The 14,795-nt window shown below is 33.0% G+C and overlaps 1 protein-coding gene across 13 annotated transcripts in view; it reads right to left on the bottom strand.

Annotated features, from left to right (window-relative positions):
- Foxp2 (forkhead box P2) overlaps window positions 1–14,795 on the bottom strand; it is a 546,252-nt gene that overhangs the window by 190,394 nt on the left and 341,063 nt on the right. The window lies entirely within an intron of this gene.

Raw genomic sequence — 14,795 nt, 5'->3', positions numbered from 1 at the left:
CCCTTTTTTTTTTTTTTTTGCTGTTTCTATAATTCTGCCCTTTCCAGAAGATCATGTAGATGGAATTTTGTAGCATGTGGCCTTTCAGATGGCATCTTTCACTTAGATATATGCAATTAAGTTTCCACTTTACCTCTTCATGGTTTAATAGATTTTTTGTTGTTGGTGGTGGCAGTAGTGCTGAATAATATTCCACTGTCTGGATTTGCTACAGTACAGACAATTCACCTACTGAAGGTCAACTTAGTCGCTTCATTGTTTTGGCAAATATGAAAAAAAAATTGCTCTAAACATCTATGTGTAAGTTTCTGTGTGGGATTTTTGAGGGGAATTCAAAGCAGCACAATTGCTAGGTCATGAGGTAAGATATATCCTGTTTTCTAAGAAGCATCCAAACTAACCTCCTAGGTGGCTCTACATTTTACATTCCCACCAGCAATAAATCAGAGTTCCTGTTGCTCCATATAATCATCATCATTTGGAATTGTAGATGGGCTACACTGGGGCCATTCTGATGTGTATGCAGTGACATCTCATTGCTGTTTTATCTGCATTTCCCTGGTAATATATTATGTGGATGTCTTTCCAAATGCTTATTTGTCATCTGTACATCTTCCTTTTGTGATGGGCCTGTTAGAGGTCTTTGGACCATTTTCCTATTGTTAACCTCAATGGTATGAATTTCTCTGTAATAACTGTAGGTTTACTACCTGTTGGCTGTGGGTTTGAGGCAGTAGAAAACAGAACGAGGTACCTGTCTTTTTCTGCTTCCCATTACTCTCATCCTGATTCAATTTGGTTGCTTTTGACCCTAAGAAGGAAGAGTGGGAAGTCATGCAAATGGAAGAAAAGGAAAATGAGGGGAAAGGAGTAGGGACAAACTGGGAGCAAGAGGTCAAAAAAATAAATAAATAGAAATGACTTCTCAGTATCCCTCACTAATTTACTCTTATGTTTAGATTAATAGACTATTTCTAAGCTGTCATCAAATCATTATTGTTTCATTCCCAATTGATTCAAATAAATAGTCAGGATTATATTCTGTTTAGGAATATAATTACCCACTTCTGTAAATTGTTGTGAAAAATTGATCATTCCTCAATGCTTTTCAAAATGTTAAAATAAAAAACGGAGGTAGTGATTATGTTTTCCATAAAAATTAATCTCAATCAAAAGATACACTCTTTGAAAATCTGTTGTTATAATAGTTGTGTATAGCAGCCATATCTTTAAAACTTTAAAAGGTTTTCCATTTCAAAAATCAAGATTGACTATCATTTAGAAAGTGCCTAAAACATCACAGGCCAAGTGATTTAAAACAGATACAGCATCTGTTTTTGCAGGTGGAGTAACATAATAAAATCTTGGAGCACACAGTGGCTTTTATTCTTTATTATTTCTATTAATCCTTCAAAAGTGTTCATATTTCACAATGCTGTTTTCTTAAACCTCTAGGTTTGTGAGCTCATTAACAGGAAATATGTTGAGCCTTGCAGAAGTTAGTTAGTAATATAATTCCAGAAGTTATAAAGTAATTGTTAAAGAGGTTCAGTGAACACAAAATCCCAATACTAGGTAATTTAAGGAATCCCTGCCTTTTGAAATATATTTTCTTAAATTTCACTAAAAGATCATAGGTAGAACTCAAACCTCAAAGTCCCAATTTACCATGAAGCTGATATGTTGGGGTAAGGTATTTGTTTGCTTGATTTTATTGGTGCACATTAATTACACAGAATAATGAATTTCCCTGTAGCACACAAGTGCATATGTAAACACATAATTTGATCAGCTTCACTCCCTGATATTTCTTCCACCCTCCCCCATTCCCTTCTCTACCCTACTGATTATCCTATTAATTTCATAAGGTCCTCCCCTTTTTCCTTCTAGACTCCCCATGAGAGAAAATATAGGATACTTTTCTCTGTGAGTCTGACTTTTCTCAATCGAAATTAGTCTTCAGTTCCATCCATTTTCCTGCAAATGAGATAACAACACTGTTCTTATTTATCACTAAATAAAATTCCATTGTGAATATATACATCACCTTTTCTTTTCCTATTGTCTTTTGATGGATGCCTAGACTAATTTTACAGCTTAGCTATTGTGAATTGTCCTGCAATAAACATTGGCATGCATCTATCGCTAAATTATGCATCTATCTCTAAATTACGCTAACTTTAATCTTTTGGATAAATACCAAGGAGCAGTATAGCTGTATGATATGGTAGACCTAATTCTAATTTTTTTAGAAACCGCCTTACTGGTTTCCATATTGGCTGCATTAATTTACATTCCCAGCAAGAGTGGATGAGAGTCCTTCCCCCCAAACCCATCCTGGCCAGCGTTTTTGTTATTTTTGTTTGTTTGCTTTAAACTTTTACCACAACTATGACTATTTTCTCACAATCAGGACAGCAAAACTAAGCCTGAATATTTGTGGTCTGAGTGAAGGTGAGGGTTAAAATCCATATTATCCAGCTACTCCACTCTTTGGTTATTTATCCAGAAAAATTAAAATCAGAATACTACAGTGACAGATGCATACCAATGTTTTTAGCAGCACAATTCAAAATAGTCAAGTTATGGAACAAGCCTAGGTATCTTTTAGAGATGAATGGATATAAGAAAATGTACTATATATACACAATGGAGTTTTACTCAGCTATAAAAGAGAATGAAATTGTGTCATTTTCTGGCAAATAGATGAAACTGAGAAACTAATGCTAAATGAAATAAGCTAGAATCAAAAAGTCAAGGGTCAAAATGCATTCTCTCACATGCAGAAGCTAGACAGAAAAAAAGAACTAAAAAGGGATCTCCTAAGTACTACCTCCCTCAAATAAAACTTTCTCCAGAGTGTCAGTTTACATGTATGTGGTTCAAAAGTTTTCAGTTATTGACTGTACACAATCTCATGAGTAGCAGCAGCTGCAGTTGTTATTTTAGTAGCAGTACTGACTCCATTTTGTAGATGAGGGAACTAAGTCCTTGGGACTTCAGTATAGTGCTGACACATGTGCTCTGAAGTTGCACCCTTTGGGTTTGTATTACAATAATTAGCTGTGCCACTTGAGAAAAATCTATTCATTAATTCTATATATCAACACTTATTTATTTATTTACATCATTACATATTTCTGTGAATTCTGTAAATGAAATATATTCATCTCAAAAGGTTATTGTTAATTACAACAGGCAGTTTATGCAAAATGTTTAGAAAAGTACCGGGAACATAAAGAGTTCAGTAAGTATTAATTATTTCCTCCTCCCCTCTACTCCCATTACTATTAGTACAATTATTATTATTTTCATTAATACCATACAACAATTACAATATTGTCCAAGATTTGAATTGAATTCTTAGGAATATAAAAATGCACCGTCTTATACATTTACCCTGACATGTCTAAGTATTCAGATTTCATGTTCATTTTAAAAATTCAGAAATGCATATTCATTCCAATCTATCAATTTTTTTAATATCTTTATTTATTTAATTTTTTTATGTGGTGCTGAGGATCAAACCCAGGGTCTTGCACGTGCTAGGCAGCGCTCTACCTCTGAGCCATAGCTCCAGCCCCCATCAATTTTTTAAGACTCTATTTAAAAATATGTTTTAATAAGTTATTTTATTTTAAGAGAAATTTCAGATCTCAAAAACTATAGAACATGACATTTCCAGAACTCCTTACTGAATGTTAAAATATAACAATATTAAGTTTTATGTTTAGAATTAGCATTGGTTGGGGCTGGGGATGTGGCTCAAGCGGTAGCGCGCTCCCCTGACATGCGTGCGGCCCGGGTTCGATACTCAGCACCATGTACAAACAAAAGATGTTGTGTGTGCCAAAAACTAAAAAATAAATATTAAAAAAATTCTCTCTCTCTCTCTCTCTCTATCTCTCTCTCAAAAAAAAAAAGAATTAGCATTGGTTGATGTGGGCTACATTAAACCATATAGAAGTAATGTTTTTGTCTTTAAAATTTTTCTAAAATATAATTCTAGAGAAATCTGGCATTGAATTTTTAAGGCTAACAAACAAGAAAGTATTTTAAAATATTTCCAGTAAAAATACTGATTTCAATTCAAAGTTTTAAGAATAAGGATTTGGAACAAAAAAAGATATTTACTCACACTAAAAATTTTTGTATGAATCATAGTTAATATTACATGATTATCAACTGTCATAAATACACATATTTCATTTTATTATTTTTTAAATTAAATTATTTATTTATTCTGGTTTGTTGTACATGATGGCAGAATGCAGTTCATTTTATATTACACAAATAGAACACAATTTTCAAGTCACTGATTATACACCAAGTATTTTCATACCATTTGTGTCTTCATACATGTACTTAAGGTAATGATGTCTAACTCATTCCACCATCATGCCTACCCTCTTGCCCCCTCCTTTGCCCTATCTTCCATTCTTCGCCATTATAAGTCAGCTTCCTCATATCAAAGAAAACGTTTGGCCTTTGGTGTTGGGGGATTGGCTTGCTTCACTAGCATTATATTCTCCAGCTTCATCCATTTACATGCAAATGCCATGATTTTATTCTCTTTTAATGCTGAGTAATGTTCCATTGTGTATATATGCCAAATTTTCCCTATCCATTCATGGACTGAAGGGCATCTAGGTTGGTTCCATAATTCAGCTATTGTGAATTGTGCTGCTATAAACATTGATATGGCTGTGTCCCTGTAGTATGCTGTTTTTTTGTTTTTTTTTTATTGTGGGTTGTTCAAAACATTACAAATTTCTTGACNATAGTTGTAGTTTTGTGGATTGGTTTCTGTGTCCTTTATTCTGTACCATTGGTCCACCCGCCTGTTTTGGTACCAGTACCATGCTGTTTTTGTTACTATTGCTCTGTAGTATAGTTTGAAGTCTGGTATCGCTACACCGCCTGATTCACACTTCCTGCTTAGCATTGTTTTTGCTATTCTGGGTCTTTTATTTTTCCATATGAATTTGCTGTTTTAAAGTCCTTTGGGTATAAGCCAAGGAATGGGATAGCTGGGTCAAATGGCAGTTCCATTCCAAGTTTTCAAAGCTATCTCCATACTGTTTTCCAGATCAGCTGCACTAATTTGCAGTCTCACCAGCAATGTCTGAGTATGCCTTTTCCCCCACATACTTGCCAACACTTATTGTTTGTATTCTTGATAGCTGCCATTCCCACCCGAGTGAGATGAAATCTTAGAGTAGTTCTGATTTGCATTTCTCTCATTGCTAGAGATATTAAACATTTTTTTATATGTTTCTTGAATTATTGTAAAGGTGCTGGGGATGTGGCTCAAGTGGTAGCATGCTCACCTTGCATGCGCTGGGTTCTATCCTTAGCACCGCATAAAAATAAAAAATAAAGATGTTGTGTCCACCAAAAAATAAATATTAAAAAACTCTCTCTCTCTCTCTTTAAAAAAAAATAATTATTGTATATCCTCTTCTGAGAAGTGTCTGTTCAGTTCCTTAGCCCATTTATTGATTGAGTTATCTGGTTTCTTTTGGTGTTAAGGTTTTTGAGTGCTAGAGATTAGTGCTCTATCTGATGTGCTTGTGGTAAAGATTTGCTCCCATTCATTAGACTCTCAATTTATCTCACTGAATGCTTCCTATGCTGAGAAGAAGCGTTTTAGTTTGAATCCATCCCATTTATTGATTCTTGGTTTTAATTCTTGCACTACGGGAGTCTTATTAAAAATGTTGGGGCCTAATCCGACATGATGGAGATTTGGGCCTACTTTTTCTTCCATTAGGAGCAAAGTCTCTGGTTTAATTCACAGGTCCTCGATCCACTTTGAGTTGAGTTTTGTGCATGGTGAGAGACAGAGGTTTAATTTCATTTTGTAACATGTGAATTTCCAGTTTTCCCAACACGATTTTTTGAAGAGGCTATCTTTTCTCCAATGTACATTTTTGGCACCTTTGTCTCATACAAGATAACTGTAGTTATGTGGGTTAGACTCTGTCTCCTCTATTCTGTACCATTGGTCTACAGGTCTATTTTGGTGCCAGTACTATGCTGTTTGTTACCATTGCTCTGTAGAAATACACATATTTTAAAGAGAACTGTTTCAAGTAAAAAATTATCTATTTTTCTTCATATCAATTAGTTATTTAATTAAATTAAGAGTACACAGTATGTTCACTTTGGTAGTATTCCAACCAATGACCAATATAAAGCAAGTGAAATACATTATTAGTTAAATAATAACCATAAATGTAGTCTATATACCTAAATTCTTCTGATGTAGAAAACATAATGATTTTGATCATATTTCTCTATTAATTCAACTTTTCATATGTAAAAGATACTTTCTGAAGGAAGAAAATAAATTTATTTTTCATGATGGCTATTGGTTAATAATGGCAGAACTAAGTGTTAGGTACAATTCTGGATGCAAATTCTTAAGCAAAAATTAATAACAAAAGATGAAGATGTTTTATCCCAATTTTACATTAAATCATAACCCTATTTACCAATAATGTGAACAATAAAGTTATTATTATTGTCAAAGTAATGTTTTAAAAGTCATATAATTCTCAAGTAGTAGTTAGTAAATCATAGTTTACAAATATCAGGAAGACTCAGACTACTGCTTAGAAAACCCTATTAGGATAGTGAGCCCCTGGATAAGAGATAATGTTGATTATTTAGCCACTGGGTTATATTTCAAAGTAATAACATCAATATTATTGATATATTAGAAAGTTAAAATAAATATGGCTTAGCCCCCTACTTTATGGTGGAACTTGAATTTATAAGACATTCAAAATTTATATAAGTCATAAAACACACATACAAATATACAAATTCTTTTGATGTTTTGGTGATGTCAGTGAGAGATTAGTGGAAGACTAATGTACTCTTAGAAGATGTCACTGCAATTAAAAAGATAAAAACTAGCATCTTACATAAATTTTATCAAAATTACTTTTTAAAGGTAGTTTTGAAAATGGGGACATTCTTTATTGCAAAATAATTTTTATTCAAAGAGTCATAAAATATTATAAGGTACATGAACTCCATACACTATGAAGAAGGATAATCTTAAAATATAAAGAAGGACAGTTATTTTATTCTAATGTGAATCATATCATTGAATTGGAAAGTAAATTTAAAACTTACTAGAGTAGGATCTTATAATGCTCTCCTGTCTTAGATGCAGAACTAGAAAAAGACAACCAGTAAATTCAACTTTAATTATAACAAGAAGATGTTCCAGGTATTCTCTAATGTTTTTTTTGTTTGTGTGTGTGTGTGTGTGTGTTTAGTTGTAGTTGAACACAATACCTTTATTTTGTTTACTTATTTTTAGTGGTGCTGAGAATCGAACCCAGGGCCATGCACATGCTAGACTAGCACGCTACCGCTGAGCTACAACTCCAGCCCATCTACTATTTTTCTTTTTTTTTTAATGCACATCTAATTACATTTAGATGATTCATTGATTATATTCCTAAATATACATTTGTCTATTCATTTAAAATGTTTATTAAACAACTACTTGCTATACACTTTTTAGACATGGCTTTGATGTTAAAGATTATGTATATGTATTTTGCTAAAGAAGAAAGATACATAGATATGAACTTTTAAAAAAAAATGTCAGTATCATTAAGTGCCAGATAAATGATAACAGCATCAAATGCTGGTGGGTCTTGAGAAGAGATGGATATCATCCAACTGAAAGGGTCAAGATTCACAGCTATTATGAGCCTCTAGTTCATATATATGGATGGGAATGTAAAGAGACTATCCAACATGGAGTAGTAGTCGGTACAAACTTTCATAAGCAAGTAGTATTTCAGATCTATCAGGTAACATTGAACACATTGTTGAAAAGTTTGAAATTCTGAGACTTGTTTTGATATTTTATTGAGCTTAGTATTTAAATAATAGTTTAAGTTGATGAAGTAAGATAGGCAAGCTTGCAGAGTAGGAAAAAAAATGATGACCAGTATGAAGCACAGCTACATCATATTTAAATATGGGAATGAAGGTTGTGACCGTGGAAATGAAAAGAGTTGAGGTAGATGTTGTGACAGAAAATTTAACTTTGTGGTGTTTCTATATGCAAATAGAAGAAGACAACTAAATACAGAATGATTTCATGCAATTCTGGTTGAACAGAAAAAAACATAAAACAAACAAAAATGCATGAAAGAAAAATGAGTGATAATTAGGGAAATAATATAATAACTACGAAGTTTCTATCTGCTCCATGGAATGCAATTCTCTCTGGAAGAATTCTGTGATCTTAGAAGTCTATTGACTAATGTTTGTACACAGAGCACATTTTACAAAATCATGAAGTGAGGGGGAAAAAGATATGAGGAAAATACTTTGATAAGCAGTTTCAGTCCAGAAATTTTAGGATTCTCTTTTATCATGAACTTGAAAAAATATTGTTGTGAGAAGCAACATTTAAACCAACAAATCAAGTTAATTTGATTGTTTTTTTTCTTCTTTAACTCTTCTTCATGAATTCATCCTTGACTTTGAAATTGATCATGTAGCAAGTTAAGAATAAGTATAATAGAGAACACAATTTCTTTCCAGAAGATGAAAATGAGTGAGAAAGAGACAGACACACCCACTAAAGGCTGCATTATTCTATTTTTATCATAATCAAGACATATTTTTTCTCATTGTTATATTTATATTTTTAAGACATCTAAAATAACATATAATATTTATGCCAAGGCAGGAGGAATAAGATGGATAAGAAAAATTTTCAAATTACCTTCAACCAAAAAACCCAAATTTAGCATAATAATTGAGCAATCTGCTACCTTTAATTTTTAAAAGAAAACAAAGACTACTGCATTTATTTATGAAAACGAAATCCTAATGTCAATCTTTGCCAGTCCTCCTAACAGAGAAGATTCCACATGTTCACATTGTTCAAAGCAGGGAGTAGGACTTCTGGGCTAACTGCCAATTCCTATTAAAACTATTTTCTCCTCAATCACTAGTTCAAGCATGCATGGTATTGCAGTGCATACATAGTAGCGCAAGCAGGAAACATGAGACAATCCCTGTCTCTTGATCTTCCTGTAATATTGAGTACTAATAGCAATTCGTTTCTAGAGTGCTGCATGTTATTCTTCCGCCCACTCAGGAAGAGCATATAAGAAGGGAGAGTGATAAATGGTGACAAAGTTAAAACTAGATCTTAAACTGTGTGACCCTCTTTTTTAAACATGTCTGGAAAATTTTCATCAATGATGGCGGGAAAGTTGTCAGATGAAGGGGACGAATAGTTCTGTAGAACCACACTTGCTACTTAACAGGTTACACATCTTATTTTGTATTTCTATATATAATTAAAATCTGAGATAAACTTCAAAGAATAAATGTGTTAATCTGAATCAGAGAATTAGATACTCTAGGGAGTTACCTAAAGAGGACTTGGTCTTGGCTTTTTAATAAAGGTAGAGAAGTTGGACTCTTAATTGCAGGGAAGACATAGAGAATAGTGATTAAGTCTACATAAATGTCACATGTTTTACCACTTTGCTTTCTTTAATGGCTGTTCTGAGTGGACAGTCTGCTTATTGTACACCCCTATCAGAGACTTTTTGAACCTGTCACACTTTGGGACATATTTCTTAGCTTGTCCCTATGATTCTGAATGTATCCTTACATTTACTTGAGGGCTGATTGTGAGTCACAGGTTTATTATAGTTTGGCTATACAGAAGTAGATGTAGTCAACATTTCTCAGGATTGGTTATGTATAGAGATTCAAATATTTTTGAGTTTTTGAAAATGTATATAATATAGCTAAGTTTCTTCTCCATGATTGTTTCTAAGTAACTTTTAAAAATGTGTATATATAATTTCAAATATGAACATGATAGGAAAGGAGGGCAGGTGAAAAGCTTACCTATAGAACTCTAAAATAAAAGGTAGCTATTGTAACTTCATATCTGTAATAATGACTTAGGTTATTATACTATCTCAAACTTGTTATTGAATTAGAATAGTCTATAGCAATGCAGCTTCAGAGTTTGAAAGAAATTTAAGTAGAAATAAAATATTGTTTCTGACAATATATAGAGATTCAACTATAAGACATAAAGTACTTTTCTGTGTTTTAGTTTTTGTTATTAGATCAGGTTAAATTAATTTCCAACCATATTCCTTACCTAGAGTTAACTGTATGACTCATATCCTAGTAATTTTTTGGGAAACTGACTAATATCTACAATGATTCTTTAATGATTGCTATCAACTCTTTAGAGCAATTCCTCACTGGTGGGCCTATGACACCTGACATCAAAAATCACCACATTTCTAAGTACTGACAAAGTGTGTGTGTGTGTGTGTGTGTGTGTGTGTGTGTGTTCCTATATCTATCAGTGATAAAAATTATAGAAAGAAAATCTTTTTGCTACTGTCCTCTTCTAGCTCTCCTGAGACCAAGTTTAAGGAACATGTGAAGTTAGGTATCAAAGGGACCCAGGATCCTCTCAAATGTGTCTCTATTAAATTAATGCCCACTGAAGTCCAAGGTTTAAGAATATAAAATTACTCCAGTGGTAAATATTATTGAAGAAGCAGATATTTTGTTCCAATTTGAATATGAAGCTAAGTGAAAGCAAATAAATGATTGAGTAATGTTAAAAATTATCAGGATACAAAGGCATAAAAACATGTACAATGCCTTTGGCCAGTTGGAAGGTCTCATTTGAACAACTGATAAGCAATCAGGCAACTCACTAGGTAACAACTAATGAATGACTGTAGCAACCTATAGTAAAGACAGTTGTATAACACTTTTATTTCTGATGTTCCAAAGTAAAATTACTGTATATTTGTGTCTTAAAAAAAAGAAATATCAATAACATATTTGAAAATTTGTATTTAAAAATATACTTATTATTTTCAACTCATGAATTTAATTTAGACAATATGTATTCTAAAACATTTCTCTTTGTATTGATAGTTTAAAATAATAATAGTAAATTCCCATCACATATATAGATATGAGTCTTCTGATTTCAGAACTGAGAATTGATTCATTTTGTTTTTTCAAATACCTGTTCTAAAAATAAATAACAGTTTCTCATTTTTTTCTCCTTTCATTCAACTTTGTACCTTCGTCATATGGCAGGTTCAGAATAGTGTGTACTTGCCAAAAACCATGTTGAAAATAACTGGTCCACTGAGCCCTTGACTGGGTGTTATGCAGTTTTTTCCAATTAAATCAACCCTACACTAGATTGCTCTGTTATAGTGAAGAAACAGTGGGGCTGCGACTATGTCTCAGGGGTAGAGTACTTGTCAAGTCCTCAGAAGAAGGAAGGAATGAAGAAAAGCATAGCTACCCCGTTGTGTACTCTGGGCACTGTAACCATATTTTAAATTGCATTTTATTTTTATTTAATTGAGTCCTAACCATAACCCTATGATGTACAAACCATCTATGTTTTAGAAATAAGGGAACAAGACAGCCTCAGTATCATAGTAAGTCTTCACAAAAAATATAGGTCCCTTTCCTAAAGCTTAGAAACTGGAATCATTAAGATAATTTCATTAATAATCACAAAACTTAACCAAGAATAGATGGTAGGGAGAAATTTTTACCATCTGTTATTTCTTCACATTGATTTACTTCACCTTTCTTTCTCATATGTAATTTTTAAGAAAATTATCTTAGGATGTAAGATTCTGTAGGATAGCTTTTAACATAAAGCATTTCCTGATTAAACAAATGAAAAAAGATTTAAAATTTTCAATTCTCCAGAGAATGCCAAGCTACTCATTTTTAGACTATAATAAAGTAAGTTAAAATCAGGACTATTTTCTTCTAAATAAATCTTCCAATTTGTACTAGAGATTGAAACTAGGGGCACTTTACCACTGTGTCACATTTCCAGTCTTTCTTAATTTTTATTTTGAGACAGGACCTCACCAAATTGCCCAGATTGGTCTTGAACTTGCAGGCATCCTGCCACAGCCTCTCAAATTCCTGGGGTTACAGGCATGCATCAGTAGACCTGCCTTAAATCATGTATTTACAGTGCACCCTTTGGTTCATTTTAATGCTCTCATTATCAGAAACAAAAAGGTTTAAAATGTTTAGTGGATTAAAAATAGCCCCAAATGGAATTTCTGCTATTGAGAGATAGGGTCTATGTCTCTTCCTCACAAAATGTCTATGCTATAATTGCTTGACCAAAAAAAAAAAAAAAAAAAAAAAAAAAAAGAGATGGAAAAAGCGAATCTACACTGATATTTGGGCCTAAAAGCCAAGTACTATCAGTTTTCACTGCTTCTCTTGGAACCCAGTCACCATGCTGAAAACTCCAAGTAGCCCCATGGAGAGACTCATGTGGAGATGAACTGAGACCCCCAAGTGACAACCAGCACCTATAGGTAAGCTGAGTGAGTGCAACATGTTAAAAGTCCCTCTTTCAATCACTGTGAAATTCTCTCATCACAGGGGAGAGATGATCTATCCCTCCCTACTCAATCTTGTCCAAACTGCTGATTTGCTTGCAAAATTAATGACTGCATTATTTTAAGCCACAATATATATCTCAGGAATATACATATATAATATAGATAACATATATAACTAGATATCAATAGATAAGCAGAATAAAATGTTAACTTCTCATTTAGATAAAATAAGAACTTCATCCTTAATATTTAGTATTACTAAAATCCTCAAATGCTACCAAAGTAGTTAATATACTTAGAAAGATTTGAAATGATGATGAAACAATATTTGATGTAAAACTTTCAGTGCTCTCAAAAATATATCACAAATTTCGATGCATATGATATTTGGCTATTTCAGATAGTTTATATTAACTCTTCTATTTACAGTACTAATGGGTTGGCTACTGCCTAAAAAGCACCCATGTTAAGAAATAAGCACCCTGGTTAAGAGGAGAAAAAATGTTGGGCATAATACAAAATTAGAACAATGGAAAAATTAGGAAAAATGGAGAAGGTGGCATTTAATTCAGCTTTAAAAGAGGTGTAGGATTTGTGTAGCAAGGACAATAGGAGAAAACTCCAGACAGAGAAAGGGGCAAGTACCAAGGCATAGAAGCATGAAAGAAATATGCATTAGTGATTTTTAATAAACAGAATACTTTTCTAGAGTAGGCAGTAATAGTGTGGTTTTCTAAGTAGGCTAGTTTTAGTTGAACACTATCAGAATAATTCCACTTGGAAATATTGAAATGTATAAGTGGAGCCAGAAAAATAGGGCACATGGACCCAATTCAGCAAGATTTCTGTAAGTTTTATTGGAACAAGGTCACTTGTTTATATATTGTCATTGGCTGTTTTCAACCACAATGGCAGAGCTAAGCAGTTGGAACAGAAGCCTTATTAAGTAGAAAAATTCTCACCTTCTTTCACAGGATTTCCTCCTTCTCAGCATACACTCATATATGAAACATGTCCATATTTCAGTAGCAAAAGGTAGGGCTTAATGCCCAGTTACATAGAAGGGCTTTAAGATATTTGCCTTCTGCAGCATACTGTATATAGATATCATCTTTAAATATTATATTGTGGATAAGGGCCACACAAAATATCAATGTATAATTTTCAATAGTACCTAATATATTTAAAATTATTATTAATAGCTACTAGTAAGGAAAATTTAACCTGGCTACTACATAAAGCAATAACTTTAAAAATATTAGTCACATGATCTTCCATCTAAAAATTTGAAATCAACTTACTGTTCATCATGTCTCAGTATGCAGAAAGTAGAATTTTATTTTTCTTTAGAATCTCTACCCATAATTGCAAAATTTTGTTTCCAAATACAGGAAAGGCTACTCTCTACAACTCTTCGTTTGGCAGCAACAATAATTTTCATCTATGAAAACATGATTTCTGTGAGATTTCTTTTGTATGTGTAAATCTGAGGGTATAAAGTTGATTTCAACCCATCAAGGTCATTTTTAAATACTATTTGCAATGATATGCAGGACTCATGGGTCTTTAAAAGTAACATGAAAAGGATTATGTTCATATTCACAAAAGGAAAGTTTTAAGTGGTGTCCACTTTCCTGGTCTGGTTTTTATGCTGAAGAGAAAAGAAAGAAAAAAAGCCTTATTGCTCATGATATATTTTGAATGGGTCATCGTACTGGAGAAAACAGCAGAACATAGTACAAGAGGACCTTAGCAACTTTATTTTCTTCTTTCTAATAAGAAACACCAACAAAAATCTACCTTATAATGTAATTTATAAATACTAACTTGAGAAGTTAGGGCTTAAGATAAGGCTTAGCAGAGTTAAGTCCTATCTTAAGCCTTAACTTAAGCTTCATTATAGAGCTTAATATATTTGCAGATATTACTGTCTCCATTACATAATGTGCTACTAAAGCACACCTTGCTGAAAATATAACTTGTTTGCCTAAATGGAGGGAGGAGGAAAACAACCCTATGTCACCAATCTATCATGCTGCAAGTAGAGATGTGTGGGTGCCTGTACAAAGAAAAGGGAATATGGGAAGAGCAGTAAAACAGACAAAGGGACCAAGACTCTGTCCAGAGTTCTCACTGCTTTTCACATTTTAGTCCCTTTCACCTTTTCTAGCACAATTCTCTACTAAATCATCTCTGACTGCCAAAGGATACTCTATAGATAAAGAACCAAGAGGCAAAGCTCATAGATCAGGGTCACACTAACTGAAATCCTCAAGTGACAATTGGACTACTGATCTGTCAGTGACCTGAGTTGAAGTCTCATCTTTCAGGAAAAACATGAGAAGACGAAATGTGCTACTGCAA

This window comes from Marmota marmota, unplaced genomic scaffold (assembly GCF_001458135.2).
Source record: "Marmota marmota marmota unplaced genomic scaffold, marMar, whole genome shotgun sequence".
NCBI classification, from domain to species: domain Eukaryota; kingdom Metazoa; phylum Chordata; class Mammalia; order Rodentia; family Sciuridae; genus Marmota; species Marmota marmota.
Note: the sequence above shows the minus strand (reverse complement) of the source record. Positions and strands in the feature narration are given on the sequence as shown.